Raw genomic sequence first — 16,077 nt, forward strand, 5'->3', positions numbered from 1 at the left:
TTTCTATGTTTCATCGTCAATGTGAAGGTCCAAGGGATACAGTAAACGTGCATTGGTGCATCGGAATCTAATACTGGTCTCCCAGGAGCCGCTCAAACCGCAAACTCTCAGCAGATTCACTCTTCTTGTACTTAAGTCGGCATTGTGCCTTTTATATTCAATTCCGATGCGATTTCTATGTTTCATCGTCAATGTGAAGGTCCAAGGGATACAGTGAACCTGCATTGGTGCATCGGAATCTAATACTGGTCTCCCAGGAGCCGCTCAAACCACAAACTCTTAGAAGATTCACTCTTCTTGTACTTAAGTCGGCATTGTGCCTTTTGTATTCAATTCCGATGCGATTTCTATGTTTCATCGTCAATGTGAAGGTCCAAGGGATACAGTAAACCTGCACTGGTGGATCGGAATCTAATACTGGTCTCCCAGGAGCCGCTCAAACCACAAACTCTTAGAAGATTCACTCATCTTGTACTTAAGTCGGCATTGTGCCTTTTATATTCAATTCCGATGCGATTTCTATGATTCATCGTCAATGTGAAGGTCCAAGGGATACAGTAAACCTACACTGGTGCATCGGAAGCGAATACTGGTCTCCCAGGAGCCGCTCAAACCACAAACTATTAGAAGATTGACTCTTCTTTTACTTAAGTCGGCATTGTGCCTTTTGTATTCAATTCCGATGCGATTTCTATGTTTCATCGTCAATGTGAAGGTCCAAGGCATACAATAAACCTGCACTGGTGGATCGGAATCTAATACTGGTCTCGCAGGAGCCGCTCAAACCACAAACTCTTTGAAGATTCACTCTTCCTATACTTAAGTCGGCATTGTGCCTTTTGTATTCAATTCCGATGCGATTTCTAAGTTTCATCGTCAATGTGAAGGTCCAAGGGATACAGTAAACCTGCACTGGTGCATCGGAATCTAATACTTGTCTCCCAGGAGCTGCTCAAACCACAAACTCTTAGAAGATTCACTCTTCTTGTACTTAAGTCGGCATTGCGCATTTTGTATTCAATTCCGATGCGATTTCTATGTTTCATCGTCAATGTGAGGGTCCACGGGATACAGTAAAAAGGCACTGGTGCATCGGAATCTAATACTGGTCTCTCAGGAGCCGCTCAAACCACAGCCTCTTAGAAGATTCACTCTTCTTGTACTTAAGTCGGCATTGTGCCTTTTGTATTCAACTCCGATGCGATTTCCATGTTTCATCGTCAATGTGAAGGTCCAAGGGATACAATAAACCTGCACTGGTTTATCGGAATCTAATACTGGTCTCCCAGGAGCCGCTCAAACCACAAACTCTTAGAAGATTCGCTCTTCTTGTACTGAAGTCGGCATTGTGCCTTTTGTATTCAATTCCGATGCGATTTCTATGTTTCATCGTCAATTTGAAGGTCCAAGGGATACAGTAAACCTGCACTGGTTTATCGGAAACTAATACTGGTCCCCCAGGAGCCGCTCAAACCACAAACTCTTAGGAGATTCACTGTTCTCGTACTGAAGTCCGCATTGTGCCTTTTGTATTCAATTCCGATGCGATTTCTATGTTTCATCGTCAATGCGAAGGTCCAAGGGATACAGTAAACGTGCATTGGTGCATCGGAATCTAATACTGGTCTCCCAGGAGCTGCTCAAACCGCAAACTCTTAGCAGATTCACTCTTCTTGTACTTAAGTCGGCATTGTGCCTTTTATATTCAATTCCGATGCGATTTCTATGTTTCATCGTCAATGTGAAGGTCCAAGGGATACAGTGAACCTGCATTGGTGCATCTGAATCTAATACTGGTCTCCCAGGAGCCGCTCAAACCACAAACTCTTAGAAGATTCACTCTTCCTATACTTAAGTCGACATTGTGCCTTTTGTATTCAATTCCGATGCGATTTCTATGTTTCATCGTCAATGTGAGGGTCCAAGGGATACAGTAAACCTGCACTGGTGCATCGGAATCTAATACCGGTCTCCCAGGAGCCGCTCAACCCACAAACCCTTAGAAGATTCACTCTTCTTGTACTTAAGTCGGCATTGTGCCTTTTGTATTCAATTCCGATGCGATTTCTATGATTCATCGTTAATGTGAAGGTCCAAGGGATACAGTAAACATGCTCTGGTGCATCGGAATCTAATACTGGTCTCCCAGGAGCCGCTCAAACCACAAACTCTTAGAAGATTCACTCTTCCTATACTTAAGTCGGCACTGTGCCTTTTGTATTCAATTCCGATGCGATTTCTATGTTTTATCGTCAATGTGAAGGTCCAAGGGATACAGTAAACCTGCACTGGTGCATCGGAATCTAATACTGGTCTCCCAGGAGCCGCTGAAACCACAAACTCTTAGAAGATTCACTCTTCTTGTACTTAAGTCGGCATTGTCCCTTTTGTATTCAATTCCGATGTGATTTCCATGTTTCATCGTTAATGTGAAGGTCCAAGGGATACAGTAAACATGCACTGGTGCATCGGAATCTAATACTGGCCTCGCAGGAGCCGCTCAAACCACAAACTCTTAGAAGATTCACTCTTCTTGTACTTAAGTCGGCATTGTGCATTTTGTATTCAATTCCGATGCGATTTCTATGTTTCATCGTCAATGTGAAGGTCCAAGGGATACAGTAAACCGGCACTGGTGCATCGGAATCTAATACTGGTCTCCCAGGAGCCGCTCAAACCACAAACTCATAGAAGATTCACTCTTCTTGTACTTAAGTCGGCATTGTGCCTTTTGTATTCAATTCCGATGCGATTTCTATGTTTCATCGTCAATGTGAAAGACCAAGGGATACAGTAAACGTGCACAGGTGCATCTGAATCTAATACTGGTCTCCCAGGAGCCGTTAAAACCACAAACTCTTAGAAGATTCACTCTTCTTGTACATAAGTCGGCATTGTGCCTTTTGTATTCAATTCCGATGCGATTTCTATGTTTCATCGTCAATGTGAAGGTCCAAGGCATACAATAAACCTGCACTGGTGGATCGGAATCTAATACTGGTCTCGCAGGAGCCGCTCAAACCACAAACTCTTAGAAGATTCACTCTTCCTATACTTAAGTCGGCATTGTGCCTTTTGTATTCAATTCCGATGCGATTTCTATGTTTCATCGTCAATGTGAAGGTCCATGGGATACAGTAAACGTGCACTGGTGCATCGGAATCTAATACTGGTCTCCCAGGAGCCGCTCAAACCACAAACTCTTAGAAGATTCACTCTTCTTGTACATAAGTCGGCATTGTACATTTTGTATTCAATTCCGATGCGATTTCTATGTTTCATCGTCAATGAGAGGGTCCAAGGGATACTGTAAACCTGCACTGGTGCATCGGAATCTAATACTGGTCTCTCAGGAGCCGCTCAAACCACAAACTCTTAGAAGATTCACTCTTCTTGTACTTAAGTCGGCATTGCGCATTTTGTATTCAATTCCGATGCGATTTCCATGTTTCATCGTAAATGTGAGGGTCCAAGGGATACAGTAAACCTGCACTGCTGCATCGGAATCTAATACTGGTCTCCCAGGAGCCGCTCAACCCACAAACTCTTAGAAGATTCACTCTTCTTGTACTTAAGTCGGCATTGTGCCTTTTGTATTCAATTCCGATGCGATTTCTATGTTTCATCGTCAATGTTAAGGTCCAAGGGATACAGTAAAGCTGCACTGGTGCATCGGAATCTAATACTGGTCTCCCAGGAGCTGCTCAAACCACAAACGCTTAGGAGATTCACTGTTCTCGTACTGAAGTTCGCATTGTGCATTTTGTATTCAATTCCGATGCGATTTCTATGTTTCATCGTCAATGTGAAGGTCCAAGGCATACACTAAACCTGCACTGGTGCATCGGAATCTAATACTGGTCCCCCAGGAGCCGCTGAAACCACAAACTCTTAGAAGATTCACTCTTCTTGTCCTTAAGTCGGCATTGTGCCTTTTGTATTCAATTCCGATGCGATTTCCATGTTTCATCGTCAATGTGAAGGTCCAAGGGATACAGTAAACATGCACTTGTGCATCGGAATCTAATACTGGTCTCCCAGGAGCCGCTCAACCCACAAACTCTTAGAAGATTCACTCTTCTTGTACTTAAGTCGGCATTGTGCCTTTTGTATTCAATTCCGATGCGATTTCTATGTTTCATCGTCAATGTGAAAGACCGAGGGATTCAGTAAACGTGCACTGGTGCATCTGAATCTAATACTGGTCTCCCAGCAGCCGCTCAAACCACAAACTCTTAGAAGATTCGCTCTTCTTGTACATAAGTCGGCATTGTGCCTTTTGTATTCAATTCCGATGCGATTTCTATGTTTCATCGTCAATGTGAAGGTCCAAGCCATACAATAAACCTGCACTGGTGGATCGGAATCTAATACTGGTCTCGCAGGAGCCGCTCAAACCACAAACTCTTAGAAGATTCACTCTTCCTATTCTTAAGTCGACATTGTGCCTTTTGTATTCAATTCCGATGCGATTTCTATGTTTCATTGTCAATGTGAGGGTCCAAGGGATACTGTAAACCTGCACTGGTGCATCGGAATCTAATACTGGTCTCCCAGGAGCCGCTCAAACCACAAACTCTTAGAAGATTCACTCTTCTTGTACTTAAGTCGGCATTTTGCCTTTTGTATTCAATTCCGATGCGATTTCTATGTTTCATCGTCAATGTGAAGGTCCAAGGGATACAGAAAACCTACACTGGCGCACCGGAATCTAATACTGGTCTCCCAGGAGGCGCTGAAACCACAAACTCTTAAAGGATTCACTCTTCTTGTACTTAAGTCGGCATTGTGCATTTTGTATTCAATTCCGATGCGATTTCTATGTTTCATCGTCAATGTGAAGGTCCAAGGGATACAGTAAACCTGCACTGGTGCATCGGAATCTAATACTGGTCTCCCAGGAGCCGCTCAACGCACAAACTCTTAGAAGATTCACTCTTCTTGTACTTAAGTCGGCATTGTGCCTTTTGTATTCAATTCCAATGCGATTTCTATGTTTCATCGTCAATGTGAAAGACCAAGGGATACAGTAAACGTGCACTGGTGCATCTGAATCTAATACTGGTCTCCCAGGAGCCGCTCAAAACCACAAACTCTTAGAAGATTCACTCTTCTTGTACATAAGTCGGCATTGTGCCTTTTGTATTCAATTCCGATGCGATTTCTATGTTTCATCGTCAATGGGAAGGTCCAAGGCATACAATCAACCTGCACTGGTGGATCGGAATCTAATACTAGTCTCGCAGGAGTCGCTCAAACCACAAACTCTTAGAAGATTCACTCTTCCTATACTTAAGTCGGCATTGTGCCTTTTGTATTAAATTCCGATGCGATTTCTATGTTTCATCGTCAATGTGAAGGTCCAAGGGATACAGTAAACCTGCACTGGTGCATCGGAATCTAATACTGGTCTCCCAGGAGCCACTCAAACCACAAACTCTTAGAAGATTCACTCTTCTTGTACTTAAGTCGGCATTGTGCATTTTGTATTCAATTCCGATGCGATTTCTATGTTTCATCGTCAATGTGAGGATCCAAGGGGTACTGTAAACCTGCACTGGTGCATCGGAATCTAATACTGGTCTCTCAGGAGCCGCTCAAACCACAAACTCTTAGAAGATTCACTCTTCTTGTACTTAAGTCGGCATTGCGCATTTTGTATTCAATTCCGATGCGATTTCTATGTTTCATCGTCAATGTGAAGGTCCAAGGGATACAGTAAACCTGCACTGGTGCATCGGAATCTAATACTGGTCTCCCAGGAGCCTCTCAACCCACAAACTCTTAGAAGATTCACTCTTCTTGTACTTAAGTCGGCATTGTGCCTTTTGTATTCAATTCCGATGCGATTTCTATGTTTCATCGTCAATGTGAAAGACCAAGGGATACAGTAAACGTGCACTGGTGCATCTGAATCTAATACTGGTCTCCCAGGAGCCGCTCAAACCACAAACTCTTAGAAGATTCACTCTTCTTGTACATAAGTCGGCATTGTGCCTTTTGTATTCAATTCCGATGCGATTTCTATGTTTCATGGTCAATGTGAAGGTCCAAGGCATACAATAAACCTGCACTGGTGGTTCGGAATCTAATACTGGTCTCGCAGGAGCCGCTCAAACCACAAACTCTTTGAAGATTCACTCTTCCTATACTTAAGTCGGCATTGTGCCTTTTGTATTCAATTCCGATGCGATTTCTATGTTTCATCGTCAATGTGAAGGTCCAAGGGATACAGTAAATCTGCATGGGTGCATCGGAATCTAATACTGGTCTCCCAGGAGCCGCTCAAACCACAAACTCTTAGAAGATTCACTCTTATTGTACATAAGTCGGCATTGTGCATTTTGTATTCAATTCCGATGCGATTTCTTTGTTTCATCGTCAATGTGAGGGTCCAAGGGATACTGTAAACCGGCACTGGTGCATCGGAATCTAATACTGGTCTCCCAGGTGCCGCTCAAACCACAAACTCTTAGAATATTCACTCTTCTTGTACTTAAGTCGGCATTTTGCCTTTTGTATTCAATTCCGATGCGATTTCTATGTTTCATCGTCAATGTGAAGGTCCAAGGGATACAGTAAACCTACAATGGTGCACCGGAATCTAATACTGGTCTCCCAGGAGCCGCTCAAACCACAAACTCCTAGAAGGTTCACTCTCCTTGTACTTAAGTTGGCGTTGTGCATTTTGTATTCAATTCCGATGCGATTTCTATGTTTCATCGCCAATGTGAAGGTCCAAGGGATACCGGAAACCTGCACTGGTGGATCGGAATCTAATGCTGGTCTCCCAGGAGCCGCTCAAACCACAAACTCATACAAGATTCGCTCTTCTTGTACTTAAGTCGGCATTGTGCCTTTTGTATTCAATTCCGATGCGATTTCTATGTTTCATCGTCAATGTGAAGGTATAAGGGATATAGTAAACATGCACTGGTGCATCGGAATCTAATACTGGTCTCCCAGGAGCCGCTCAAACCACAAACTCTTAGAAGATTCACTCTTCCTATACTTAAGTCGGCATTGTGCCTTTTGTATTCAATTCCGATGCGATTTCTATGATTCATCGTCAATGTGAAGGTCCAAGGGATACAGTAAACCTGCACTGGTGCATCGGAATCTAATACTGGTCTCCCAGGAGCCGCTCAAACCACAAACTCTTAGAAGATTCACTCTTCTTGTACATAAGTCGGCATTGTGCCTTTTGTATTCAATTCCGATGCGATTTCTATGTTTCATCGTCAATGTGAAGGTCCAAGGCATACAATCAACCTGCACTGGTGGATCGGAATCTAATACTAGTCTCGCAGGAGTCGCTCAAACCACAAACTCTTAGAAGATTCACTCTTCCTATACTTAAGTCGGCATTGTGCCTTTTGTATTAAATTCCGATGCGATTTCTATGTTTCATCGTCAATGTGAAAGTCCAAGGGATACAGTAAACCTGCACTGGTGCATCGGAATCTAATACTGGTCTCCCAGGAGCCACTCAAACCACAAACTCTTAGAAGATTCACTCTTCTTGTACTTAAGTCGGCATTGTGCATTTTGTATTCAATTCCGATGCGATTTCTATGTTTCATCGTCAATGTGAGGATCCAAGGGGTACTGTAAACCTGCACTGGTGCATCGGAATCTAATACTGGTCTCTCAGGAGCCGCTCAAACCACAAACTCTTAGAAGATTCACTCTTCTTGTACTTAAGTCGGCATTGCGCATTTTGTATTCAATTCCGATGCGATTTCTATGTTTCATCGCCAATGTGAAGGTCCAAGGGATACCGGAAACCTGCACTGGTGGATCGGAATCTAATGCTGGTCTCCCAGGAGCCGCTCAAACCACAAACTCATAGAAGATTCGCTCTTCTTGTACTTAAGTCGGCATTGTGCCTTTTGTATTCAATTCCGATGCGATTCCTATGTTTCATCGTCAATGTGAAGGTATAAGGGATACAGTAAACATGCACTGGTGCATCGGAATCTAATACTGGTCTCCCAGGAGCCGCTCAAACCACAAACTCTTAGAAGATTCACTCTTCCTATACTTAAGTCGGCATTGTGCCTTTTGTATTCAATTCCGATGCGATTTCTATGATTCATCGTCAATGTGAAGGTCCAAGGGATACAGTAAACCTGCACTGGTGCATCGGAATCTAATACTGGTCTCCCAGGAGCTGCTCAAACCACAAACTCTTAGGAGATTCACTGTTCTCGTACTGAAGTTCGCATTGTGCCTTTTGTATTCAATTCCGATGCGATTTCTATGTTTCATCGTCAATGTGAAGGTCCAAGGCATACAGTAAATGTGCACTGGTTCATCGGAATCTAATACTGGTCTCCCAGGAGCCGCTGAAACCACAAACTCTTAGAAGATTCACTCTTCTTGTAGTTAAGTCGGCATTGTGCCTTTTGTATTCAATTCCGATGCGATTTCCATGTTTCATCGTCAATGTGAAGGTCCAAGGGATACAGTAAACATGCACTGGTGCATCGGAATCTAATACTGGTCTCGGAGGAGCCGCTCAAACCACAAACTCTTAGAAGATTCACTCTTCTTGTACTTAAGTCGGCATTGTGCATTTTGTATTCAATTCCGATGCTATTTCTATGTTTCATCGTCAATATGAAGGTCCAAGGGATACAGTAAACCTGCACTGGTGCATCGGAATCTGATACTGGTCTCCCAGGAGCCACTCAACCCACAAACTCTTAGAAGATTCACTCTTCTTGTACTTAAGTCGGCATTGTGCCTTTTGTATTCAATTCCGATGCGATTTCTATGTTTCATCGTCAATGTGAAAGGCCAAGGGATACAGTAAACTTGCACTGGTGCATCTGAATCGAATACTGGTCTCCCAGGAGCCGCTCAACCCACAAACACTTAGAAGATTCACTCTTCTTGTACTTAAGTCGGCATTGTGCCTTTTGTATTCAATTCCGATGCGCTTTCTATGTTTCATCGTCAATGTGAAGGTCCAAGGAATACCGGAAACCTGCACTGGTGGATCGGAATCTAATACTGGTCTCCCAGGAGCCACTCAAACCACAAACTCTTAGGAGATTCACTGTTCTCGTACTGAAGTCCGCATTGTGCCTTTTGTATTCAATTCCGATGCGATTTCTATGTTTCATCGTCAATGTGAAGGTCCAAGTGATACAGTAAACGTGCATCGGTGCATCGGAATCTAATACTGGTCTCCCAGGAGCCGCTCAAACCGCAAACTCTTAGAAGATTCACTTTTCTTGTACTTAAGTCGGCATTGTGCCTTTTGTATTCAATTCCGATGCGATTTCTATGTTTCATCGTCAATGTGAAGGTCCAAGGCATACAGTAAACCTGCACTGGAGGATCGGAATCTAATACTGGTCTCCCAGGAGACGCTGAAACCACAAACTCTTAGAAGATTCGCTCTTCTTGTACTTAAGTCGGCATTGTGCCTTTTGTATTCAATTCCGATGCGATTTCTATGTTTCATCGTCAATGTGAAGGTCCAAGGGATACAGTAAACATGCACTGGTGCATCGGAATCTAATACTGGTCTCTCAGGAGCCGCTCAAACCACAAACTCTTAGAAGATTCACTGTTCTTGTACTGAAGTCCGCATTGTGCCTTTTGTATTCAACTCCGATGCGATTTCTATGTTTCATCGTCAATGTGAAGGTCCAAGGGATACCGGAAACCTGCACTGGTGCATCGGAATCTAATACTGGTCTCCCAGGAGCCACTCAAACCACAAACTCTTAGGAGATTCACTGTTCTCGTACTGAAGTCCGCATTGTCCCTTTTGTATTCAATTCCGATGCGATTTCTATGTTTCATCGTCAATGTGAAGGTCCAAGGGATACAGTAGACGTGCATTGGTGCATCGGAATCTAATACTGGTCTCCCAGGAGCCGCTCAAACCGCAAACTCTTAGAAATTTCACTCTTCTTGTACTTAAGTCGGCATTGTGCCTTTTGTATTCAACTCCGATGCGATTTCTATGTTTCATCGTCAATGTGAAGGTCCAAGGCATACAGTAAACCTGCACTGGTGGATCGGAATCAAATACTGGTCTCCCAGGAGACGATGAAACCACAAACTCTTAGAAGATTCTCTCTTCTTGTACTTAAGTCGGCATTGTGCCTTTTGTATTCAATTCCGATGCGATTTCCATGTTTCATTGTCAATGTGAAGGTCCACGGGATACAGTAAACATGCACTGGTGCATCGGAATCTAATACTGGTCTCCCAGGAGCCGCTCAAACCACAAACTCTCAGAAGATTCACTCTTCCTATACTTAAGTCGTCATGGTGCCTTTTGTATTCAATTTCGATGCGATTTCTATGTTTCATCGTCAATGTGAAGTTCCAAGGGATGCAGTAAACCTGCACTGGTGCATCGGAATCTAATACTGGTCTCCCAGGAGCCGCTCAAACCACAAACTCTTAGAAGATTCACTCTTCTTGTACTTAAGTCGGCATTGTGCATTTTGTATTCAATTCCGATGCGATTTCTATGTTTCATCGTCAATGTGAAGGACCAAGGCATTCAGTAAACCTGCACTGGTGCATCGGAATCTAATACTGGTCTCCCAGGAGCCGCTCAACGCACAAACTCTTAGAAGATTCACTCTTCTTGTACTTAAGTCGGCATTGTGCCTTTTGTATTCAATTCCAATGCGATTTCTATGTTTCATCGTCAATGTGAAAGACCAAGGGATACAGTAAACGTGCACTGGTGCATCTGATTCTAATACTGGTCTCCCAGGAGCCGCTCAAACCACAAACTCTTAGAAGATTCACTCTTCTTGTACATAAGTCGGCATTGTGCCTTTTGTATTCAATTCCGATGCGATTTCTATGTTTCATCGTCAATGTGAAGGTCCAAGGCATTAAATCAACCTGCACTGGTGGATCGGAATCTAATACTAGTCTCGCAGGAGTCGCTCAAACCACAAACTCTTAGAAGATTCACTCTTCCTATACTTAAGTCGGCATTGTGCCTTTTGTATTAAATTCCGATGCGATTTCTATGTTTCATCGTCAATGTGAAGGTCCAAGGGATACAGTAAACCTGCACTGGTGCATCGGAATCTAATACTGGTCTCCCAGGAGCCACTCAAACCACAAACTCTTAGAAGATTCACTCTTCTTGTACTTAAGTCGGCATTGTGCATTTTGTATTCAATTCCGATGCGATTTCTATGTTTCATCGTCAATGTGAGGATCCAAGGGGTACTGTAAACCTGCACTGGTGCATCGGAATCTAATACTGGTCTCTCAGGAGCCGCTCAAACCACAAACTCTTAGAAGATTCACTCTTCTTGTACTTAAGTCGGCATTGCGCATTTTGTATTCAATTCCGATGCGATTTCTATGTTTCATCGTCAATGTGAAGGTCCAAGGGATACAGTAAACCTGCACTGGTGCATCGGAATCTAATACTGGTCTCCCAGGAGCCTCTCAACCCACAAACTCTTAGAAGATTCACTCTTCTTGTACTTAAGTCGGCATTGTGCCTTTTGTATTCAATTCCGATGCGATTTCTATGTTTCATCGTCAATGTGAAAGACCAAGGGATACAGTAAACGTGCACTGGTGCATCTGAATCTAATACTGGTCTCCCAGGAGCCGCTCAAACCACAAACTCTTAGAAGATTCACTCTTCTTGTACATAAGTCGGCATTGTGCCTTTTGTATTCAATTCCGATGCGATTTCTATGTTTCATCGTCAATGTGAAGGTCCAAGGCATACAATAAACCTGCACTGGTGGTTCGGAATCTAATACTGGTCTCGCAGGAGCCGCTCAAACCACAAACTCTTTGAAGATTCACTCTTCCTATACTTAAGTCGGCATTGTGCCTTTTGTATTCAATTCCGATGCGATTTCTATGTTTCATCGTCAATGTGAAGGTCCAAGGGATACAGTAAATCTGCATGGGTGCATCGGAATCTAATACTGGTCTCCCAGGAGCCGCTCAAACCACAAACTCTTAGAAGATTCACTCTTATTGTACATAAGTCGGCATTGTGCATTTTGTATTCAATTCCGATGCGATTTCTTTGTTTCATTGTCAATGTGAGGGTCCAAGGGATACTGTAAACCGGCACTGGTGCATCGGAATCTAATACTGGTCTCCCAGGAGCCGCTCAAACCACAAACTCTTAGAATATTCACTCTTCTTGTACTTAAGTCGGCATTTTGCCTTTTGTATTCAATTCCGATGCGATTTCTATGTTTCATCGTCAATGTGAAGGTCCAAGGGATACAGTAAACCTACAATGGTGCACCGGAATCTAATACTGGTCTCCCAGGAGCCGCTCAAACCACAAACTCCTAGAAGGTTCACTCTCCTTGTACTTAAGTTGGCGTTGTGCCTTTTGTATTCAATTCCGATGCGATTTCTATGTTTCATCGCCAATGTGAAGGTCCAAGGGATCCCGGAAACCTGCACTGGTGGATCGGAATCTAATGCTGGTCTCCCAGGAGCCGCTCAAACCACAAACTCATAGAAGATTCGCTCTTCTTGTACTTAAGTCGGCATTGTGCCTTTTGTATTCAATTCCGATGCGATTTCTATGTTTCATCGTCAATGTGAAGGTATAAGGGATATAGTAAACATGCACTGGTGCATCGGAATCTAATACTGGTCTCCCAGGAGCCGCTCAAACCACAAACTCTTAGAAGATTCACTCTTCCTATACTTAAGTCGGCATTGTGCCTTTTGTATTCAATTCCGATGCGATTTCTATGATTCATCGTCAATGTGAAGGTCCAAGGGATACAGTAAACCTGCACTGGTGCATCGGAATCTAATACTGGTCTCCCAGGAGCCGCTCAAACCACAAACTCTTAGAAGATTCACTCTTCTTGTACATAAGTCGGCATTGTGCCTTTTGTATTCAATTCCGATGCGATTTCTATGTTTCATCGTCAATGTGAAGGTCCAAGGCATACAATCAACCTGCACTGGTGGATCGGAATCTAATACTAGTCTCGCAGGAGTCGCTCAAACCACAAACTCTTAGAAGATTCACTCTTCCTATACTTAAGTCGGCATTGTGCCTTTTGTATTAAATTCCGATGCGATTTCTATGTTTCATCGTCAATGTGAAAGTCCAAGGGATACAGTAAACCTGCACTGGTGCATCGGAATCTAATACTGGTCTCCCAGGAGCCACTCAAACCACAAACTCTTAGAAGATTCACTCTTCTTGTACTTAAGTCGGCATTGCGCATTTTGTATTCAATTCCGATGCGATTTCTATGTTTCATCGTCAATGTGAAGGTCCAAGGGATACAGTAAAACTGCACTGGTGCATCGGAATCTAATACTGGTCTCCCAGGAGCCTCTCAACCCACAAACTCTTAGAAGATTCACTCTTCTTGTACTTAAGTCGGCATTGTGCCTTTTGTATTCAATTCCGATGCGATTTCTATGTTTCATCGTCAATGTGAAAGACCAAGGGATACAGTAAACGTGCACTGGTACATCTGAATCTAATACTGGTCTCCCAGGAGCCGCTCAAACCACAAACTCTTAGAAGATTCACTCTTCTTGTACATAAGTCGGCATTGTGCCTTTTGTATTCAATTCCGATGCGATTTCTATGTTTCATCGTCAATGTGAAGGTCCAAGGCATACAATAAACCTGCACTGGTGGTTCGGAATCTAATACTGGTCTCGCAGGAGCCGCTCAAACCACAAACTCTTAGAAGATTCACTCTTCCTATACTTAAGTCGGCATTGTGCCTTTTGTATTCAATTCCGATGCGAATTCTATGTTTCATCGTCAATGTGAAGGTCCAAGGGATACAGTAAACCTACAATGGTGCACCGGAATCTAATACTGGTCTCCCAGGAGCCGCTCAAACCACAAACTCCTAGAAGGTTCACTCTCCTTGTACTTAAGTTGGCATTGTGCCTTTTGTATTCAATTCCTATGCGATTTCTATGTTTCATCGCCAATGTGAAGGTCCAAGGGATACCGGAAACCTGCACTGGTGGATCGGAATCTAATGCTGGTCTCCCAGGAGCCGCTCAAACCACAAACTCATAGAAGATTCGCTCTTCTTGTACTTAAGTCGGCATTGTGCCTTTTGTATTCAATTCCGATGCGATTCCTATGTTTCATCGTCAATGTGAAGGTATAAGGGATACAGTAAACATGCACTGGTGCATCGGAATCTAATACTGGTCTCCCAGGAGCCGCTCAAACCACAAACTCTTAGAAGATTCACTCTTCCTATACTTAAGTCGGCATTGTGCCTTTTGTATTCAATTCCGATGCGATTTCTATGATTCATCGTCAATGTGAAGGTCCAAGGGATACAGTAAACCTGCACTGGTGCATCGGAATCTAATACTGGTCTCCCAGGAGCTGCTCAAACCACAAACTCTTAGGAGATTCACTGTTCTCGTACTGAAGTTCGCATTGTGCCTTTTGTATTCAATTCCGATGCGATTTCTATGTTTCATCGTCAATGTGTAGGTCCAAGGCATACAGAAAATCTGCACTGGTTCATCGGAATCTAATACTGGTCTCCCAGGAGCCGCTGAAACCACAAACTCTTAGAAGATTCACTCTTCTTGTAGTTAAGTCGGCATTGTGCCTTTTGTATTCAATTCCGATGCGATTTCCATGTTTCATCGTCAATGTGAAGGTCCAAGGGATACAGTAAACATGCACTGGTGCATCGGAATCTAATACTGGTCTCGGAGGAGCCGCTCAAACCACAAACTCTTAGAAGATTCACTCTTCTTGTACTTAAGTCGGCATTGTGCATTTTGTATTCAAGTCCGATGCTATTTCTATGTTTCATCGTCAATATGAAGGTCCAAGGAATACCGGAAACCTGCACTGGTGGATCGGAATCTAATACTGGTCTCCCAGGAGCCACTCAAACCACAAACTCTTAGGAGATTCACTGTTCTCGTACTGAAGTCCGCATTGTGCCTTTTGTATTCAATTCCGATGCGATTTCTATGTTTCATCGTCAATGTGAAGGTCCAAGGGATACAGTAAACATGCACTGGTGCATCGGAATCTAATACTGGTCTCTCAGGAGCCGCTCAAACCACAAACTCTTAGAAGATTCACTGTTCTTTTACTGAAGTCCGCATTGTGCCTTTTGTATTCAACTCCGATGCGATTTCTATGTTTCATCGTCAATGTGAAGGTCCAAGGGATACCGGAAACCTGCACTGGTGCATCGGAATCTAATACTGGTCTCCCAGGAGCCACTCAAACCACAAACTCTTAGGAGATTCACTGTTCTCGTACTGAAGTCCGCATTGTCCCTTTTGTATTCAATTCCGATGCGATTTCTATGTTTCATCGTCAATGTGAAGGTCCAAGGGATACAGTAGACGTGCATTGGTGCATCGGAATCTAATACTGGTCTCCCAGGAGCCGCTCAAACCGCAAACTCTTAGAAGATTCACTGTTCTTGTACTTAAGTCGGCATTGTGCCTTTTGTATTCAATTCCGATGCGATTTCTATGTTTCATCGTCAATGTGAAGGTACAAGGCATACAGTAAACCTGCACTGGTGGATCGGAATCTAATACTGGTCTCCCAGGAGACGCTGAAACCACAAACTCTTAGAAGATTCACTCTTCTTGTACTTAAGTCGGCATTGTGCCTTTTGTATTCAATTCCGATGCGATTTCCATGTTTCATTGTCAATGTGAAGGTCGACGGGATACAGTAAACATGCACTGGTGCATCGGAATCTAATACTGGTCTCCCAGGAGCCGCTCAAACCACAAACTCTCAGAAGATTCACTCTTCCTATACTTAAGTCGTCATGGTGCCTTTTGTATTCAATTTCGATGCGATTTCTATGTTTCATCGTCAATGTGAAGTTCCAAGGGATGCAGTAAACCTGCACTGGTGCATCGGAATCTAATACTGGTCTCCCAGGAGCCGCTCATACCACAAACTCTTAGAAGATTCACTCTTCTTGTACTTAAGTCGGCATTGTGCATTTTGTATTCAATTCCTATGCGATTTCTATGTTTCATCGTCAATGTGAAGGTCCAAGGCATACAGTAAACCTGCACTGGTGCATCGGAATCTAATAGTGGTCT

The sequence above is a fragment of the Schistocerca nitens genome, chromosome 3, assembly GCF_023898315.1.
Source record: "Schistocerca nitens isolate TAMUIC-IGC-003100 chromosome 3, iqSchNite1.1, whole genome shotgun sequence".
NCBI classification, from domain to species: domain Eukaryota; kingdom Metazoa; phylum Arthropoda; class Insecta; order Orthoptera; family Acrididae; genus Schistocerca; species Schistocerca nitens.